This window comes from Schistocerca cancellata, chromosome 9, assembly GCF_023864275.1.
Source record: "Schistocerca cancellata isolate TAMUIC-IGC-003103 chromosome 9, iqSchCanc2.1, whole genome shotgun sequence".
NCBI lineage: Eukaryota > Metazoa > Arthropoda > Insecta > Orthoptera > Acrididae > Schistocerca > Schistocerca cancellata.
In genome coordinates, this window is record NC_064634.1 from 408,376,763 (window position 1) to 408,393,923 (window position 17,161).

The 17,161-nt window shown below is 47.8% G+C and overlaps 1 protein-coding gene across 1 annotated transcript in view; it reads right to left on the reverse strand.

Annotated features, from left to right (window-relative positions):
* LOC126101628 (high affinity copper uptake protein 1-like) overlaps positions 1-17,161 on the reverse strand; it is an 848,466-nt gene that overhangs the window by 200,776 nt on the left and 630,529 nt on the right. The window lies entirely within an intron of this gene.

Genomic DNA, 17,161 nt, shown 5'->3' on the forward strand with positions numbered 1-17,161 from the left:
CACATCCAGGCTGGCCGGCACACCGGCCGCCGTCGTTAACCCGCCGGGCGTATTCGAACCGGAGCCGGTGCGCCTACCCGAGTCCAGGAAGCAGCGCTTTAGCGCTCTCGGCTACCATGGCGGGTGATAATCTTCAGTGAAATAATTTTGGAAAATGGATGTAGTACAGGGTATCCATAAAAAATGTCTCTGTTTCGGGGATGTATTATGACAGTTTCATTTAGACTATTTACAACAAACCGTAAATCAATTGAAGATAAAATAACACAATTTTCTTTATAAATGCTCAATACAGGGATGGAAAAAAAACTACCGTGGTTTAATAGCTGCTTCAGAGAACTGCCACGAAAACAAACAGAGCATCACAGATTCAAGCGAAGTCAAAACCTAGCTGACAAACGAAAGTTCAACGAAGAGGAAATGGGCGCAATGTGAGCAATGAGAGAAGCGTTCGGCGACTTTCAAAGAAATATTTTATCAATCGATCTAATTAAAAACATAGAGTGGTTTTGGTCTTACGTAAAACAGTAAGCTGTTTGAAATCTATTAATTACTCAGTAACCATACTGGAACCGAAACGGAAGATAACAGTGAGAAGGCCTAAGTATTGAATTCGGTCTTCCAGAATTGTTTTACCGCGGAAGATTGTAACACGCTCCCTCCTTTCAATCACCGTACGAATTTCGAAATGGCACACATTGACATAACCTTTTCCGGAATAAAGAAGCAACTACAATCGCTTAGTATGGAAAGGCATCAGGACCAGATGAAATATCTATAAGATTCTTCGACGATTATGAGATATAACTTGCTCCCCTCCTAGCAGAACTTTATTGTAAATTGGTGGAAAAATGAAGGGTATCCTGCGAATGCAAAAAAGCTCAAAAGCTCAGGTCACTCCCGTTTGCAAGAAGGCTCGTGGAACAGTTGCACATTTTATAGGCCTATATCTTTGACGTCAGTCTGTTGTGGAATTATGGAATATGTTTTACGCTCACGAATTACGAAGTTTTTAGACAACGAAAATCTCTTCTATAAAAATTAAAATGGTTTCTGCAAATAGAAATCTTGCGAACTCAAGTCGCTCTGTGCCTCGATGAAATACATAGTGCTGTAGACCACAGCGTTCCTCGACTTCAGGAAAGCGTTTGACACCCTCCCGCACTGCCGTTTAGTGAAACAAATACGAGCTTATCGACCATCGCACCAGATTTGCTACTGGATTCAAGATCTCCTTACAGACAGAGCTCATCGTGAAAGTTTGGAAGGAGCCTCATTATGGGTCTCCATTTAGCCAGCTGGTCGAATGTACAGTATCCGATTCGTGAGGAATTCAGATGGGACAGTGGCCAAATGTTGCACTGGATGGTAACGTGAGGCAGACATACTCGATGTCAAGGCACCGGTTGATTACGTTTGGCTACCAGAATGGAGGATTGCCGTATTGCGCACCAATCACATCGTAACTCCTTCATATCTGCGCCTTCTATCCGAGAACCAGTAATGCACTCTGTTAGTGGTTGACGAAACTCTACGGCACAAGGGTATCACTCATGCGAGAGCATCATGGTGCCATGGCCCCATCACCACATGGCACGTGTCTCTATGAGCTGCGTGCGTCATACTGGGGCGCTCCCGTGGCATGCAAGAACCCCAAATATGATCGCGACAGGACATGTGCTTGGCAGCTCGACCGTCAACTCCATCCCGGCGCCGTTATCCAGGCTATCAATGACCAGTTGCAACTGTCGTGGGCCAGCTTGCGCCAGGAGAGGGAACAACGGCCTGATGGCAACTCTTCCCGATCGTATCAGTGCCAAGCCAGAGTGGGCGCCACGTCTTACTGTAAGTGGGCTCACACTGTCCAATTCTTTGTAAATGGAACTCGATTTTGTAATCAATAACATCGCGTACCCTCTCAGCCCATGAAGTTTCGTTTCATTTTCTCCTCTCCTTCTGGGTGCTTCACTTTTGTCAGGCAGTATATTTTCATTCTCGATCGGGGATAATTTCGTACGGTGCGACTTCACGAAAAAATGGCAATAAGTAGTTAGACCCAGTGCTTTCTTTAATGTTTGTATACGAGGGCTGTTCAATAAGTAATGCAACACATTTTTTTTTGAAACAGGGGTTGTTTTATTCAGCATTGAAATACACCAGGTTATTCCCCAATCTTTTAGCTACACAACACTATTTTTCTACGTAATCTCCATTCAATGCTACGGCCTTACGCCACCTTGAAATGAGGGCCTGTATGCCTGCACGGTACCATTCCACTGGTCGATGTCGGAGCCAACGTCGTACTGCATCAATAACTTCTTCATCATCCGCGTAGTGCCTCTCACGGATTTCGTCCTTCATTGGGCCAAACATATGGAAATCCGACGTTGCGAGATCGGGGCTGTAGGGTGCATGAGGAAGAACAGTCCACTGAAGTTTTGTGAGCTCCTCTCGGATGCGAAGACTTGTGTGAGGTCTTGCGTTGTCATGAAGAAGGAGAAGTTCGTTCAGATTTTTGTGCCTACGAACACGCTGAAGTCGTTTCTTCAATTTCTGAAGAGTAGCACAATACACTTCAGAGTTGATCGTCTGACCATGGGGAAGGACATCGAACAGAATAACCTCTTCAGCGTCCCAGAAGACTGTCACCATGACTTTACCGGCTGAGGGTATGGCTTTAAACTTTTTCTCGGTAGGGGAGTGGGTGTGGCGCCACTCCATTGATTGCCGTTTTGTTTCAGGTTCGAAGTGATGCCTGTAACAATCTTTGACAAGAAATTGTCACCCTCAGCCACATGACGAGCAAGCAATTCGGCACAGATGGTTCTCCTTTGCTCTTTATGGCGTTCGGTTAGACAACGAGGGACCCAGCGGGAACAAACCTTTGAATATCCCAACTGGTGAACAATTGTGACAGCACTACCAACAGAGATGTCAAGCTGAGCACTGAGTTGTTTGATGGTGATCCGTCGATCATCTCGAACGAGTGTGTTCGCACGCTCCGCCATTGCAGGAGTCACAGCTGTGCACGGCCGGCCCGCACGCGGGAGATCAGACAGTCTTGCTTGACTTTGCGGCGATGATGACACACGCTTTTCCCAACGACTCACCGTGCTTTTGTCCACTGCCAGATCACCGTAGACATTCTGCAAGTGCCTATGAATATCTGAGATGCCCTGGTTTTCCGCCAAAAGAAACTCGATCACTGCCCGTTGTTTGCAACACACATCCGTTACAGACGCCATTTTAACATCTCCGTACAGCGCTGCCACCAGTCGGAAGTCGATGAAACTATACGAGACGAAGCGGGAATGTTTGAAAATATCCCACAAGAAATTTCCGGTTTTTTCAACCAAAATTGGCCGAGAAAAAAAATGTGTTGCATTACTTATTGAACTGCCCTCGTATTTTCTTATACCTTGCGGTTTCCAGGAGGGAAAGACAATATCGTTCTCGTTTCAAAATAACATTCTACGTCTACACTATGTGATCAAAAGTATCCGGACAACTTGCTGAAAATGACTTACAAGTACGTGGCGCCCCCCATCCGTAATGCTGGAATTCAATATGGTGTTGGTCCACCCTTAGACTTGATAATAGCTTCCACTCTCGCAAGCATACGTTCAGTCAGGTGCTCAAAGGTTTTTTGGGGAATGGCAGCCCATTATTCACTGAGTGCCGTACTGAGGAGAGGTATCGATATCGGTCGGTGAGGACTGGCACGAAGTCGGTGTTCCAAAACATCGCAAAGGTGTTCTGTAGGATTCAGGTCAGGACTCTGTGCAGGCCAGTCCATTACAAGGATGTTACTGTCGTGTAACCAATCTGCCACAGGCAGTGCATTACGAACAGGTGCTCGATCGTGTTGAAAGATGCATTCGCCAAACCCGAATTGCTCTTCAACAGTGGAAAGCAAGACGGTGATCAAAACATCAATGTAGGCCTGTGCTGTGACAGCGCCACGCAAAACAACATGGGGTGCAAGCCCCCTCCATGGAAAACACGACCACACCATAACACCACCGCCTCCGAATTTTACTGTTGGCACTACACACGCTGGCAGATGACGATCACCGGGCATTCGCCATACCCAAACCTTGCCATCGCATCGCCACATTGTGTAACATGATTCGTCACTCCACACAACGTTTTTCCAGAGTTCAATCGTCCAATGTTTATGCTCCTTACACCAAGCGTGGCGTCGTTTGGCACTTACTGGCGTGATGTGTGGCTTCTGAGCAGCCGCTCGACCATGAAATCCAAGTTTCCTCACCTCTCACCTAACTGTCGTAGTACTTGCAGTGGATCCTAATGCAGTTTTCAATTCCTGTGTGATGATCTGGATAGATATCTGCCTATTACACATTACGACCCTCTTCAACGGTCGGCGGTCTCTGTCAGTCAACAGACGAGGTTGGCCTGTACGCTTTTGTGCTGTGCGTGTCCCTTCACGTTTCCACTTCACTATCACATCGGAAACAGTGGACCTAGGCATGTTTAGGAGTGTGGAAATCTAGCGTACAGACGTGTGACACAAGTGACACCCGATCACCAGACCACATTCGAAGTCCGTGAGTTCCGCTGAGCGCCCCATTCTGCTCTTTCACGATGACTAATGACTACTGAGGTCGCTGATATGGAGTACCTAGCAGTAGGGGACAGCACAATGCAACTAATATGAAAATCGTATGTTTTGGGGGGTGTCCGGATATTTTTGATCACTTAGTGTATATACATATTCCCCAACCTAGCGTACGGTGCATTGAAGAAGGTGCCTTTTACCACTACTAGCTGTTTCCTTTCCTTTTCTGCTAGTAAATGGTGCAAGAGATAAACTACTGTCTGTACACCTCCGTAAGAGCCCTATTTTCTCTTATCTTCATGGTCTCTACGCGAAATGTACGCTGGCGACAGTAGAATAGTTCTGCATTCAGCCTCAAATGCCGATTCTCTATATATACTCAAACAGTGTCTCGTGAAAAGAATTTTGTCTTTTCTCCAGGCATTCACATTTGAGTTCCCGAAGAATTTTCGTAATACTCGTGTGTTGTTCGAACCTACCGGTAACAAATATAGCCGCCCGCTTATCGACTGCTTCGATGTCTTCCTTTAATCCGGCCTGGTGCGTATCCCAAACACTCGAGCAGTACTCAAGAATGAGTCGCGGTAGCATCCTACAAGCAGTCTCCTTAAAAAAAAAAAAAAAAAAAAAAAAAAAAATGGTTCAAATGGCTCCGAGCACTATGGGACTTAACTTGTAAGATCATCAGTCCCCTAGAACTTAGAACTACTTAAACCTAACTAACCTAAGGACTTCACAGACACCCATGCCCGAGGCAGGGTTCGAACCTGCGACCGTAGCGATCGCGCGGTTCCAGACTGTAGCGCCTAGAACCGCTCGGCCACTCTGGCCGGCTCTCCTTTACACATGAACCATAATTTCCCAGAATTCTTCGAGTAAAATTAGTCGACCCTATCACAATCCTCACATGCTCGTTCCAATTTCGTATCGCTTTGCAGCGCTACGCTCAGATATTTAAACGACCTGACTATGCCAAGAAGAAGAATATTAACGCTGTATTCGAACATTAGGGTTTGTTTCTCCTACTCATGCGCATTAACGTATATTTTTGTACATTTAGGGCAAGCTGCAATTCAAAACACCAACTACAAGTTGTGTCTAAGTCATCTCGTATCCTCCTACGGCCATTCAACGACGTCACCTTCCCGTACAACAAAGCATCTTAAGCGAACAACAGGAGACTGCTGCCCACCCGGGCCATCAGATCATTTATGTATACAGAGAATGAAAGTGGTCTAATCATACACTCCTGGAAATTGAAATAAGAACACCGTGAATTCATTGTCCCAGGAAGGGGAAACTTTATTGACACATTCCTGGGGTCAGATACATCACATGATCACACTGACAGAACCACAGGCACATAGACACAGGCAACAGAGTATGCACAATGTCGGCACTAGTACAGTGTATATCCACCTTTTGCAGCAATGCAGGCTGCTATTCTCCCATGCAGACGATCGTAGAGATGCTGGATGTAGTCCTGTGGAACGGCTTGCCATGCCATTTCCACCTGGCGCCTCAGTTGGACCAGCGTTCGTGCTGGACGTGCAGACCGCGTGAGACGACGCTTCATCCAGTCCCAAACATGCTCAATGGGGGACAGATCCGAAGATCTTGCTGGCCAGGGTAGTTGACTTACACCTTCTAGAGCACGTTGAGTGGCACGGGATACATGCGGACGTGCATTGTCCTGTTGGAACAGCAAGTTCCCTTGCCGGTCTAGGAATGGTAGAACGATGGGTTCGATGACGGTTTGGATGTACCGTGCAGTATTCAGTGTCCCCTCGACGATCACCAGTGGTGTACGGCCAGTGTAGGAGATCGCTCCCCACACCATGATGCCGGGTGTTGGCCCTGTGTGCCTCGGTCGTATGGAGTCCTGATTGTGGCGCTCACCTGCACGGCGCCAAACACGCATACGACCATCATTGGCACCAAGGCAGACGTGACTCTCATCGCTGAAGACGACACGTCTCCATTCGTCCCTCCATTCACGCCTGTCGCGACACCACTGGAGGCGGGCTGCACGATGTTGGGGCGTGAGCGGAAGACGGCCTAACGGTGTGCGCGACCGTAGCCCAGCTTCATGGAGACGGTTGCGAAGGGTCCTCGCCGATACCCCAGGAGCAACAGTGTCCCTAATTTGCTGGGAAGTGGCGGTGCGGTCCCCTACGGCACTGCGTAGGATCCTACGGTCTTGGCGTGCATCCGTGCGTCGCTGCGGTCCGGTCCCAGGTCGACGGGCACGTGCACCTTCCGCCGACCACTGGCGACAACATCGATGTACTGTGGAGACCTCACGCCCCACGTGTTGAGCAATTCGGCGGTACGTCCACCCGGCCTCCCGCATGCCCACTCTACGCCCTCGCTCAAAGTCCGTCAACTGCACATACGGTTCACGTACACGCTGTCGCGGCATGCTACCAGTGTTAAAGACTGCGATGGAGCTCCGTATGCCACGGCAAACTGGCTGACACTGACGGCGGCGGTGCACAAATGCTGCGCAGGTAGCGCCATTCGACGGCCAACACCGCGGTTCCTGGTGTGTCCGCTGTGCCGTGCGTGTGATCATTGCTTGTACAGCCCTCTCGCAGTGTCCGGAGCAAGTATGGTGGGTCTGACACACCGGTGTCAATGTGTTCTTTTTTCCATTTCCAGGAGTGTATTTTCTTGGGGCACTCCTGACGATACCCTTGTCTCTGATGAACACTCGCCGTCGAGGTCAACGTCCTGGTTTCTATTACTTAAGAAGTCTTCGAGCCATTCACGTATCTGGGAACGCAATCCGTACGCTCGTGCCTACGTCAACGGCCATCAGTGCGGCACCGTGTCAAACGCTTTCTGCAAATCTAGGAATATGCCCGCTCTCCTTCATAAACGGTTCGCAGTATGTCACACAAGGAAAGTGAGCCAAGCGTGGCTCGTGTTCGTGCCATCTCTCTCTTTTTTTTTACATTCTGTTTTTACTGTTCTGTCACCTCAGTTCAGTTACTAGTGTCACTGAGTTGCTGCCTTGCCTTCCCGTGAGGGGCAGCAGCAGCGCTTATCGATATATTCCCCTTCATATTATCTCTGGTGGACTGCTATTACTAGCCTGCCGGAGTGGCCGAGCGGTTTTAGGCGCTACAGTCTGGAACCGCGCGACCGCTACGGTCGCAGGTTCGAATCCTGCCTCGGGCATGGATGTGTGTGATGTCCTTAGGTTAGTTAGGTTCAAGTAGTTATGAGTTCTAGGGGACTGATGACCTCACAAGTTAAGTCCCATAGTGCTCAGAGCTATTTGAACCATTTGCTATTACTTCCCGGTTGTCGTGTGTTGAGAAGTTAGTTCGTATCTGGCAGTGAGTTGGAACGCGCCAGGAGTGGAGTTCGGACCTGGCAGTCGGACAGTTGTGACGCGACAGGAGGCGGTCGGGTTGGAGCGGCACCCCCGGGATAACAAGGCCGCCCAGCAGTGTTAGTGACGTCACACTAAGCGGCCCATAGCCGACGCAGCAGTCCACGGACACCTCCGTACAGACGCACCTGATGCTAACGATCTTCTGTCCGTCATACAGAAAGGAGCGAACTATAATTCGTACCAAAGACCAAATTATAAATATTCTTGTAAACAGCATAAAGGTTCATAACGAAATACCGTTTACATATACGGGCAGGAATAAGTTTAATCGATTGAGGAACTTTGCCACTATTTTATAATTGTCAGAACACTATTTAGCTTTAAAACTCGCATACAGGTGGTGACAAATGCCAACTGACAACAAGACTTAACATTTTCAAGCTATTACACTGAAAGTAAATTATCTTAAACACTGTCATACATAGCAAAACCGTCACAACTTTCGTTTACGATAAGGAAACAAGAGTTCGCTTTATCTCATAAAACACATAACTATTGTGAATTTACTCATATGTTCATGGTGACAGCTCATTTCAAGAATTTTTACAAGTGTATCCCCAGTAATAAAGAATGGAAACAAAAGATAGATATCAAATATTCTCCTTTTAACATAGACATCACTGAACACAAGATTCTGTCTTGCACTGTGATACTAAGGGACTGCTGTTTCCTTTAAGAAAAGCCTGACAATTTGAAGTTCACTCTACTATTGAAGATACACTACTTGAAACAATATTAAAAATGTTATGAAAGGTAAGGAAATGAAAAACAACCAAGTGCATTACATGTAAGAATGTGAGCAAAAGGCTGAGGCTCTCTTTACTTACCATTTTCAATCTCTCTACAGCTTATTTCCTTTTCCACGTAGAAATCACCAACTGCAAGTCTCATTATTGCTGTTACTAACGAAGTGCTTTTCTATTTAGAAAACCTGACAATTTGATGTTCATTCTGGTACTGAAGATAAACACTTTTCAGAGGAGTTCTAGAACCTATTCCTGCCCGTATATGTAATCGGTATTTCGTTATGAACCTTTATGCTGTTTACAAGAATATATATAATTTGGTCTTTGGTTCGAATTATAGTTCGCTCCTTTCTGTATGACGGACAGAAGATCGTTAGCATCAGGCGCGTCTGTACAGAGGTGTCCGTCGACTGCTGCGTCGGCTATGGGCCGCTTAGTGTGACGTCACTAACACTGCTGGACGGCCTTGTTATCCCGGGGGTGTCGGTTGGAGCGTCAGTGAGGTTAGGATGATGATGATGATGATGATGATGATTGGTGTTTTTTTTTTTTTTTTTAGGTTCGGATAGCCATGAATCGCCTCACCGTTGCCGGCACACACGGTTTAAATCGGGACGGTCTTGGTTGATCGTCGGTTGGTCGTGTTACCGGACGACGTGATTGCTCGCCGATCGTTTATGGGTTAGCGATGTGCGCGTCTCAACTCGTGGTTCGTCCTCGTCACTGCATAGGGACTGCTTTTACCATTGGTCGCGTTCTTCGTCCAAGTGTTTGTGATATTGTGTATAGCTTGCGATGTCGACAGCCCAGTTATTTTCGTGCTGTTTCCGTGCTGATGTGTAGAAGTTGGTCGGTTGGCGCAGTCGCGACGTAGCACCAGTGGGGCATGCAGCGTCAGGAAGGTGCGGATAGCCGTCACTTGCCCGACGATTGCCGACACGTTTCTTTGAGTGGCGACGACTGGTTGACCGTCGGTCGGCCGTCTTGTTAGACGCCGTGTATTTGGCGGGCGATTGTTGATGGGTTGGCTGTGTGCGCCGGCTCGTGGTTCGTCCTCGTTATTGCACAATCACTGTCGTGAGCATCGTCTAGTCATCGTGCAGATGTTCGTGAGGCTGTGTGCAGTTTATGTGATTTTCACGGACAAGTTTATTTAAGTGATATCGGCGTACTGACTGAGTTAGTCAGTCGTTTGATTAAACGACGTGGGTTTCCGGGTCCTCCACCCCTTATGGGTCATCTGTGATCCGTTCTTTTTGGTTCTACAGTCTCTGCTGTCTGCATCAGTGGAATTTTGGTGCGAGTGAGGAGCGGAAACCACCTTCAACATTGGTCCGCTGACGGTCGGTTGGGTTTCGTCGGATCGTGAATGGTTGGCCCGACTGCCTGTCTCACCTAAGCGAGCGTTAGTGTTTGAATTACAGACCGACCCTCGAACATCTGGGCGCCTTATATTTTTAATTTGTTCTTGTTGTTGGTACTTGTATGGTTTCTAGCCGGTTTTGTGTTTAAATTAGAGTTGTTTTACTCTTAAGGGCCGGCCGGAGTGGCCGAGCGGTTCTAGGCGCTACAGTCTGGAACTGCACGACCGCTACGGTCGCAGGTTCGAATCCTGCCTCGGGCATGGATATATGATGTCCTTAGGTTAGTTAGGTTCTAAGTTCTAGGGGACTGATGACCTCAGCAGTTAAGTCCCATAGTGCTCAGAGCCATTTGAACCATTTTTGAACTCTTAAGGCCTTCAGCCTAGTTTAAAGTACTGTTTCACGTAAGCCCTTTGGCATTAAAATTTTTTTTTTTGAATTTTCAAATGTTCAGCCTTCAGCCAATTGGGATTTAACTTGTTTACTTCCGCCTAACTAAAGCACTGTTTTAAGAAAAGGTTTGCCTTTTAAATTTTCTGATTATGCTTGCTTTTGAAGTTATTGGCCTTCAGCGGTTTTTAAGTTAAAGTGGCTTTCAGCCGGTAATTAAGTCCCAAAGATCAAAGCTGTGTGTTTAAAGAATTTTTTTGTGCTCTTGTAATGTTTGATCAAATAGTAAAGTTGTATGTTCGCGTGTAACTGACAGCCCCTTATTTTGGCCCCTTTCCACAATTTATTCTGTCTGTCCTACCCTGAGGGTTAGGCGTGGGCGTCTCAGAAATGTTAAGCTGAGTTTCGAATGAGCGATTCTCTCTAAACCCGTGCTCATTTGTGGACAAAAGATTTTCTGTCTCCAAGGAATTTATTATATTCGACTCTCAAAATGTTTACGAAATTTTGAGTAAACCGGTATGAAGAACATCCGCAATAATGAAACTTCCTGTCAGATTAAAACTGTGTGCCCGGCCGAGACTCGAATTCGGGACCTTTGCCTTTCGCGGGCAAGTGCTCTACCATCTGAGCTACCGAAGCACGACTCACGCCTGGTACTCACAGCTTTACTTCTGCCAGCATCTCGTCCCCTACCTTCCAAACTTTACAGAAGCTCTCCTGCGAACCTTGCAGAACTAGCACTCCTGAAAGAAAGGATACTGCGGAGACATAGCTTAGCCACAGCCTGGGGGATGTTTCATTCTGGAAACCTCCCCCAGGCTGTGGCTAAGCCATGTCTCCGCAGTATCCTTTCTTTCAGGAGTGCTAATTCTGCAAGGTTCGCAGGAGAGCTTCTGTAAAGTAGGAGACGAGATACTGGCAGAAGTAAAGCTGTGAGTACCGAGCGTGAGTCGTGCTTCGGTAGCTCAGATGGTAGAGCACTTGCCCGCGAAAGGCAAAGGTCCCGAGTTCGAGTCTCGGTCGGGCACACAGTTTTAATCTGCCAGGAAGTTTTATATCAGCGTACACTCCGCTGCAGAGTGGAATTCTCAGTCCGCAATAATATTAGTATTAAACATTTTGCTACACGACTGTGTTTACGCATCGTGTGGTGTAAGAGAATTTTCACGCGGTAGAAAGGCGGTATGGATCGGCAATATGTTGTCGTTGCTTTCGGAGCGCTGGGTGCTTCACGCTCTTTCAGAGGACCGCCGGCTACGTGGAGGGCCGGCACGGAGCAGCCAAAGTCGGCGCTGCCTTTGAAGAGCGCAGCAGAAGAGGCCGGGGCGTTCCTGCCCGTCATCCCCCACCGGGTCAACGACCCCGACGCCAGCCGGGGACAGCCGCACCGGCGCGACCTCCATCATCTGCAGCACGCCATGCCACGCCACGCTTGTCGACAGTGGGAGCAATAAAAGGAAAAAAAAATCTTTTGGCTCCACGTGCTCGTCTTGGAATGTGTATGGGCTTAGACGGAAGGGTGCAGGGAATGAAACAACGACCTGTATGCAAATAAAAAAAACGTAAACGTAAAATTAAATCAATCATAATAAGTGTGGGCCAGCCGCTGTGGCGGAGCAGTTCTAGGCGCTTCAGTCTGGAACCGCGCTGCTGCTACAGTTCGCAAGTTCGAATCCTGCCTCGGGCATGGATGTGTGTGATGTCTTTAGGTTAGTTAGGTTTAAGTAGTTCTAAGTCTAGGGCACTGATGGTTTCAGGTGCTTAGAGCCATTTGAACCATTTGAACAAATGTGGCACCACAACGTGATATTTAACATTGTGGAACAATCCCAAATTGGAAAGGCAGAAAGGCGCGTCACATTTTTCCTTCGTGAATAGGAATGTGGACAGTGAGATGTAAGACGCTCTCTGCGTCGCAAACAGATCTCACGACACACCACACGGAATTACGTTGTTGCAGTTAAAGTCCGTAATTGGTGGTTTTTATACAGCGTCTCCAGAGACTGAGGTGAGAAAAGTCATTAGATAGCGATCTGCACATATACAGATGGTGGTAGTATCGAGTACACAAGGTACAATGTGCTGCGAATACATAGAAAGAAAGATGCTTTATCATTTAGCTACAATATACCAGGTCAGCAACTGAAAGCAGTTAATTCCATAAAGTATCTGGGAGTAGGTATTAGGAGTGATTTGAAATGGAATGATCATATAAAGTTGATCGTCGGTAAAGCGGATGCCAGACTGAGATTCATTGGAAGAATACTAAGGAAATGCAATCCGAAAACAAAGGAAGTAGTTTACAGTACACTTGTTCGCCCACTGCTTGCATATTGCTCACCAGTGTGGGATCCGTACCAGATAGGGTTGATAGAAGAGGTAGAGAAGATCCGACGGAGAGCAGCGCGCTTCGTTACAGGATCATTTAGTAATCGCGAAAGCGTTACGGAGATGATTCATAAAGTCCAGTGGAAGACTCTGCAGGAGAGACGCTCAGTAGCTCGGTACGGGCTTTTGTTGAAGTTTCGAGGACATAATTTCACCGAGGAGTCAAGCGGTATACTGCTCCCTCTTACGTATATCTCGCGAAGAGACCATGAGGATAAAATCAGAGAGATTAGAGCCAACACAGAGGCATACCGACAATCTTTCTTTCTTTCCACGAACAATACGAGACTGGAATAGAAGGGAGAACCGATGGAGGTACTCTAAGTACCCTCCACCACACACCGTCATGTGGCTTTCGGAGTGTAGATCTAGATATAAAAGGACAATGCAATTGCCAGAGCTGTGATTTGCACTCAGCTGATTCTTATGACAAGGTTTCCTACCGAAATTAAGAGGCTTAAACACGGAATGGTATTTGGAGATAAACGCATGGGACATTCCGTTTCAGAAATCTTTAAGGAAAATTCAGTATTACCAGATGCACAGTGTTAAGCGTTAGACCGAGAATGCCAAATTTCAGGCAATAGCTCTCACCATGTACAACGGCAGATTCGGATGGCCTTCTCTCTACGACTCAGAAGAACGGCGTTTGCGTAGAGTAGTCAGTAGTAACACACAAGCAACACTGCGTGAAATAACCACAGATACGAATGTCGTACGTAAAACGGACGTATCCGTTAGGAATTGCGGCGAAATTTGGTGTTAATGGGCTATGGCAGAAGACGACCGACGCGAGTGCTTTGTTAACTGCACGACATAGCCTGCAGGACCTCTCCTGTGCCCATGATCGTATCTGTTAGATCCTAGACGACTGCAAAACTATGGCCTGGAGGAGTCCCAATTTCAGTTGGTAAGAACTGATGGTAGGGTTCCAGTGTGGTGCAGACGTCACGAAATCATACACCCAAGTTGTCGCCGGCCGCAGTGGCCGAGCGGTTCAAGGCGCTACAGTGTGGAACCGCGCGACCGCTACTGTTGCAGGTTTGAATCCTGCCTCGGGCATGGATGTGTGTGTTGTCCTTAGGTTAGTTAGGTTTAAGTAGTTCTAACCTCTAGGGAACTGATGACCTCAGATGTTAAGTCCCATCGTCCTCAGAGCCATTTTTGAACCCAAGTTGTCAACAAGGTACCGTGCAAGCTAGTGGTGGCTCCATAATGGTGTGGGCTGCTTTTATGTGGAATGGTCTGGGTCCTCTGGTCCAACTGCGCCGATCATTGACTGGAAATGGTCATTCCATGTAGGCTTTCACGGCCGGCGTCTTCATCAGTAAACACTTCCGGGCTAAGTTGCCGTGGTCGATCTGTAGAACTTCTTCTCCCTGACGTTGAGTCGTTGACCTCTGAAGATGTTCTCCGTAGTTGAGAACGAAACGTCAGGGAGGAGAAGTTCTACAGATCGACCACGGCAACTTAGCCCGGAAGTGTTTACTGATGGAAATGGTCACTTCGATTCCTTTATGGACTTATGATCCCAAACAACGATATAATTTTTATGGATGACAATGCGCTATGACAGTGGTCCACAGTTGTTCGCGATTTGCTTGAAGAACATTATGCGCAACTCGAGCGAATAACGTCGACAACCGGATCGCCCGACGTGAGTGGCATCGAACATTTATGGAACGCATTCGAGAGATCAGTTCGTGCACAACACCCCGCACCGGTAACATTTTCGCAGTAAATGGTTGCCGAGTCCATGCCATGTCGAGTTGTTGCACTACGCCAAGCAAAAAGGGGTCCGACACGATATTACGAGGGAGTCCGTGATTTTTGTCACGTTCTGTAAAATTCCGCTGCCGTTTCAAAAAAATCGTAACTTGGAAGCTATTAGAGATAGAGTATTGTGGTATGTTATTCTGGCATTAAAAAAATACTTTGTGAGCTGTTAAACATTTCATAACAAACCACGATGTTCTATTTCCAATCATTCCAAATCTATGATTTTTTTTGACATGATAGCGCTACTTAATTGGCACTCCGTACTACAGTTTACGTGCTATGAATATACACTCCTGGAAATGGAAAAAAGAACACATTGACACCGGTGTGTCAGACCCACCATACTTGCTCCGGACACTGCGAGAGGGCTGTACAAGCAATGATCACACGCACGGCACAGCGGACACACCAGCAACCGCGGTGTTGGCCGTCGAATGGCGCTAGCTGCGCAGCATTTGTGCACCGCCGCCGTCAGTGTCAGCCAGTTTGCCGTGGCATACGGAGCTCCATCGCAGTCTTTAACACTGGTAGCATGCCGCGACAGCGTGGACGTGAACCGTATGTGCAGTTGACGGACTTTGAGCGAGGGCGTATAGTGGGCATGCGGGAGGCCGGGTGGACGTACCGCCGAATTGCTCAACACGTGGGGCGTGAGGTCTCCACAGTACATCGATGTTGTCGCCAGTGGTCGGCGGAAGGTGCACGTGCCCGTCGACCTGGGACCGGACCGCAGCGACGCACGGATGCACGCCAAGACCGTAGGATCCTACGCAGTGCCGTAGGGGACCGCACCGCCACTTCCCAGCAAATTAGGGACACTGTTGCTCCTGGGGTATCGGCGAGGACCATTCGCAACCGTCTCCATGAAGCTGGGCTACGCTCCCGCACACCGTTATGCCGTCTTCCGCTCACGCCCCAACATCGTGCAGCCCGCCTCCAGTGGTGTCGCGACAGGCGTGAATGGGGGGACGAATGGAGACGTGTCGTCTTCAGCGATGAGAGTCGCTTCTGCCTTGGTGCCAATGATGGTCGTATGCGTGTTTGGCGCCGTGCAGGTGAGCGCCACAATCAGGATTGCATACGACCGAGGCACACAGGGCCAACACCCGGCATCATGGTGTGGGGAGCGATCTCCTACACTGGCCGTACACCACTGATGATCGTCGAGGGGACACTGAATAGTGCACGGTACATCCAAACCGTCATCGAACCCATCGTTCTACCATTCCTAGACCGGTAAGGGAACTTGCTGTTCCAACAGGACAATGCACGTCCGCATGTATCCCGTGCCACCCAACGTGCTCTAGAAGGTGTAAGTCAACTACCCTGGCCAGCAAGATCTCCGGATCTGTCCCCCATTGAGCATGTTTGGGACTGGATGAAGCGTCGTCTCACGCGGTCTGCACGTCCAGCACGAACGCTGGTCCAACTGAGGCGCCAGGTGGAAATGGCATGGCAAGCCGTTCCACAGGACTACATCCAGCATCTCTACGATCGTCTCCATGGGAGAATAGCAGCCTGCATTGCTGCGAAAGGTGGATATACACTGTACTAGTGCCGACATTGTGCATGCTCTGTTGCCTGTGTCTATGTGCCTGTGGTTCTGTCAGTGTGATCATGTGATGTATCTGACCCCAGGAATGTGTCAATAAAGTTTCCCCTTCCTGGGACAATGAATTCACGGTGTTCTTATTTCAATTTCCAGGAGTGTACATTGTTTCAAAGCACTGGTATGTTGAATATCTCTCGAAAACGCGTAGTTCGCAGAGCGATTTAAAATAAAATGATGGAAAATCACATATTATGATTAAAGGTTTTTCGAAAGTAATTTTATGCTTTTTGTATTACATCTTGCGTGCTATGGAAGTATGCCATTTGAAGGCACTGGCGCACTGAAAATGTATCAAAAACACGCCCGCCGGCTGGGGTGGCCGACTGCCCTGGGCATGGGTGTGTGTGATGTCCTTAGGTTAGTTACGTTTAAGTAGTTCTAAGTTCTAGGGCACTGATGACCTAAGATGTTAAGTCCCATAGTGCTCAGAGCCATTTGAACCAAAAACACGCCCCTTTTGGTACATTATATTACAATTAAGTGTCAGATGGTGACCTATCGACGATGAAAGGCTACAGGATATCGTAAGATCAAAGGCATGCACTTAAATAAGTAAGATCTTTCATCTGTAGTGCAGTGGACATAGTCGTGGAATGAAAACGGAAAGTTGGCTGGTTCGTCGATTTCTGCAAATGTTGCTTGGTCAACTCCCTACTTTCTACAGGATTATGGGACTTTCTTATTAATTTAATAGAAGTATAGTTTGGAATATTCATTGTTGCGTATAAATAAGAGGTCTCTCCATCAGGGGGTGATTTTGTTAATTTTTGTGAGTGTGCCAGGGGATATGGAAAATGCTGCAATACTGCTGTCCCCGTCACTGGCTGCTTCCTCGTATTGAGACTTATCAGTAACACCGCTAGCGTAGTTACTTTACATGCGACACTTCTCGTA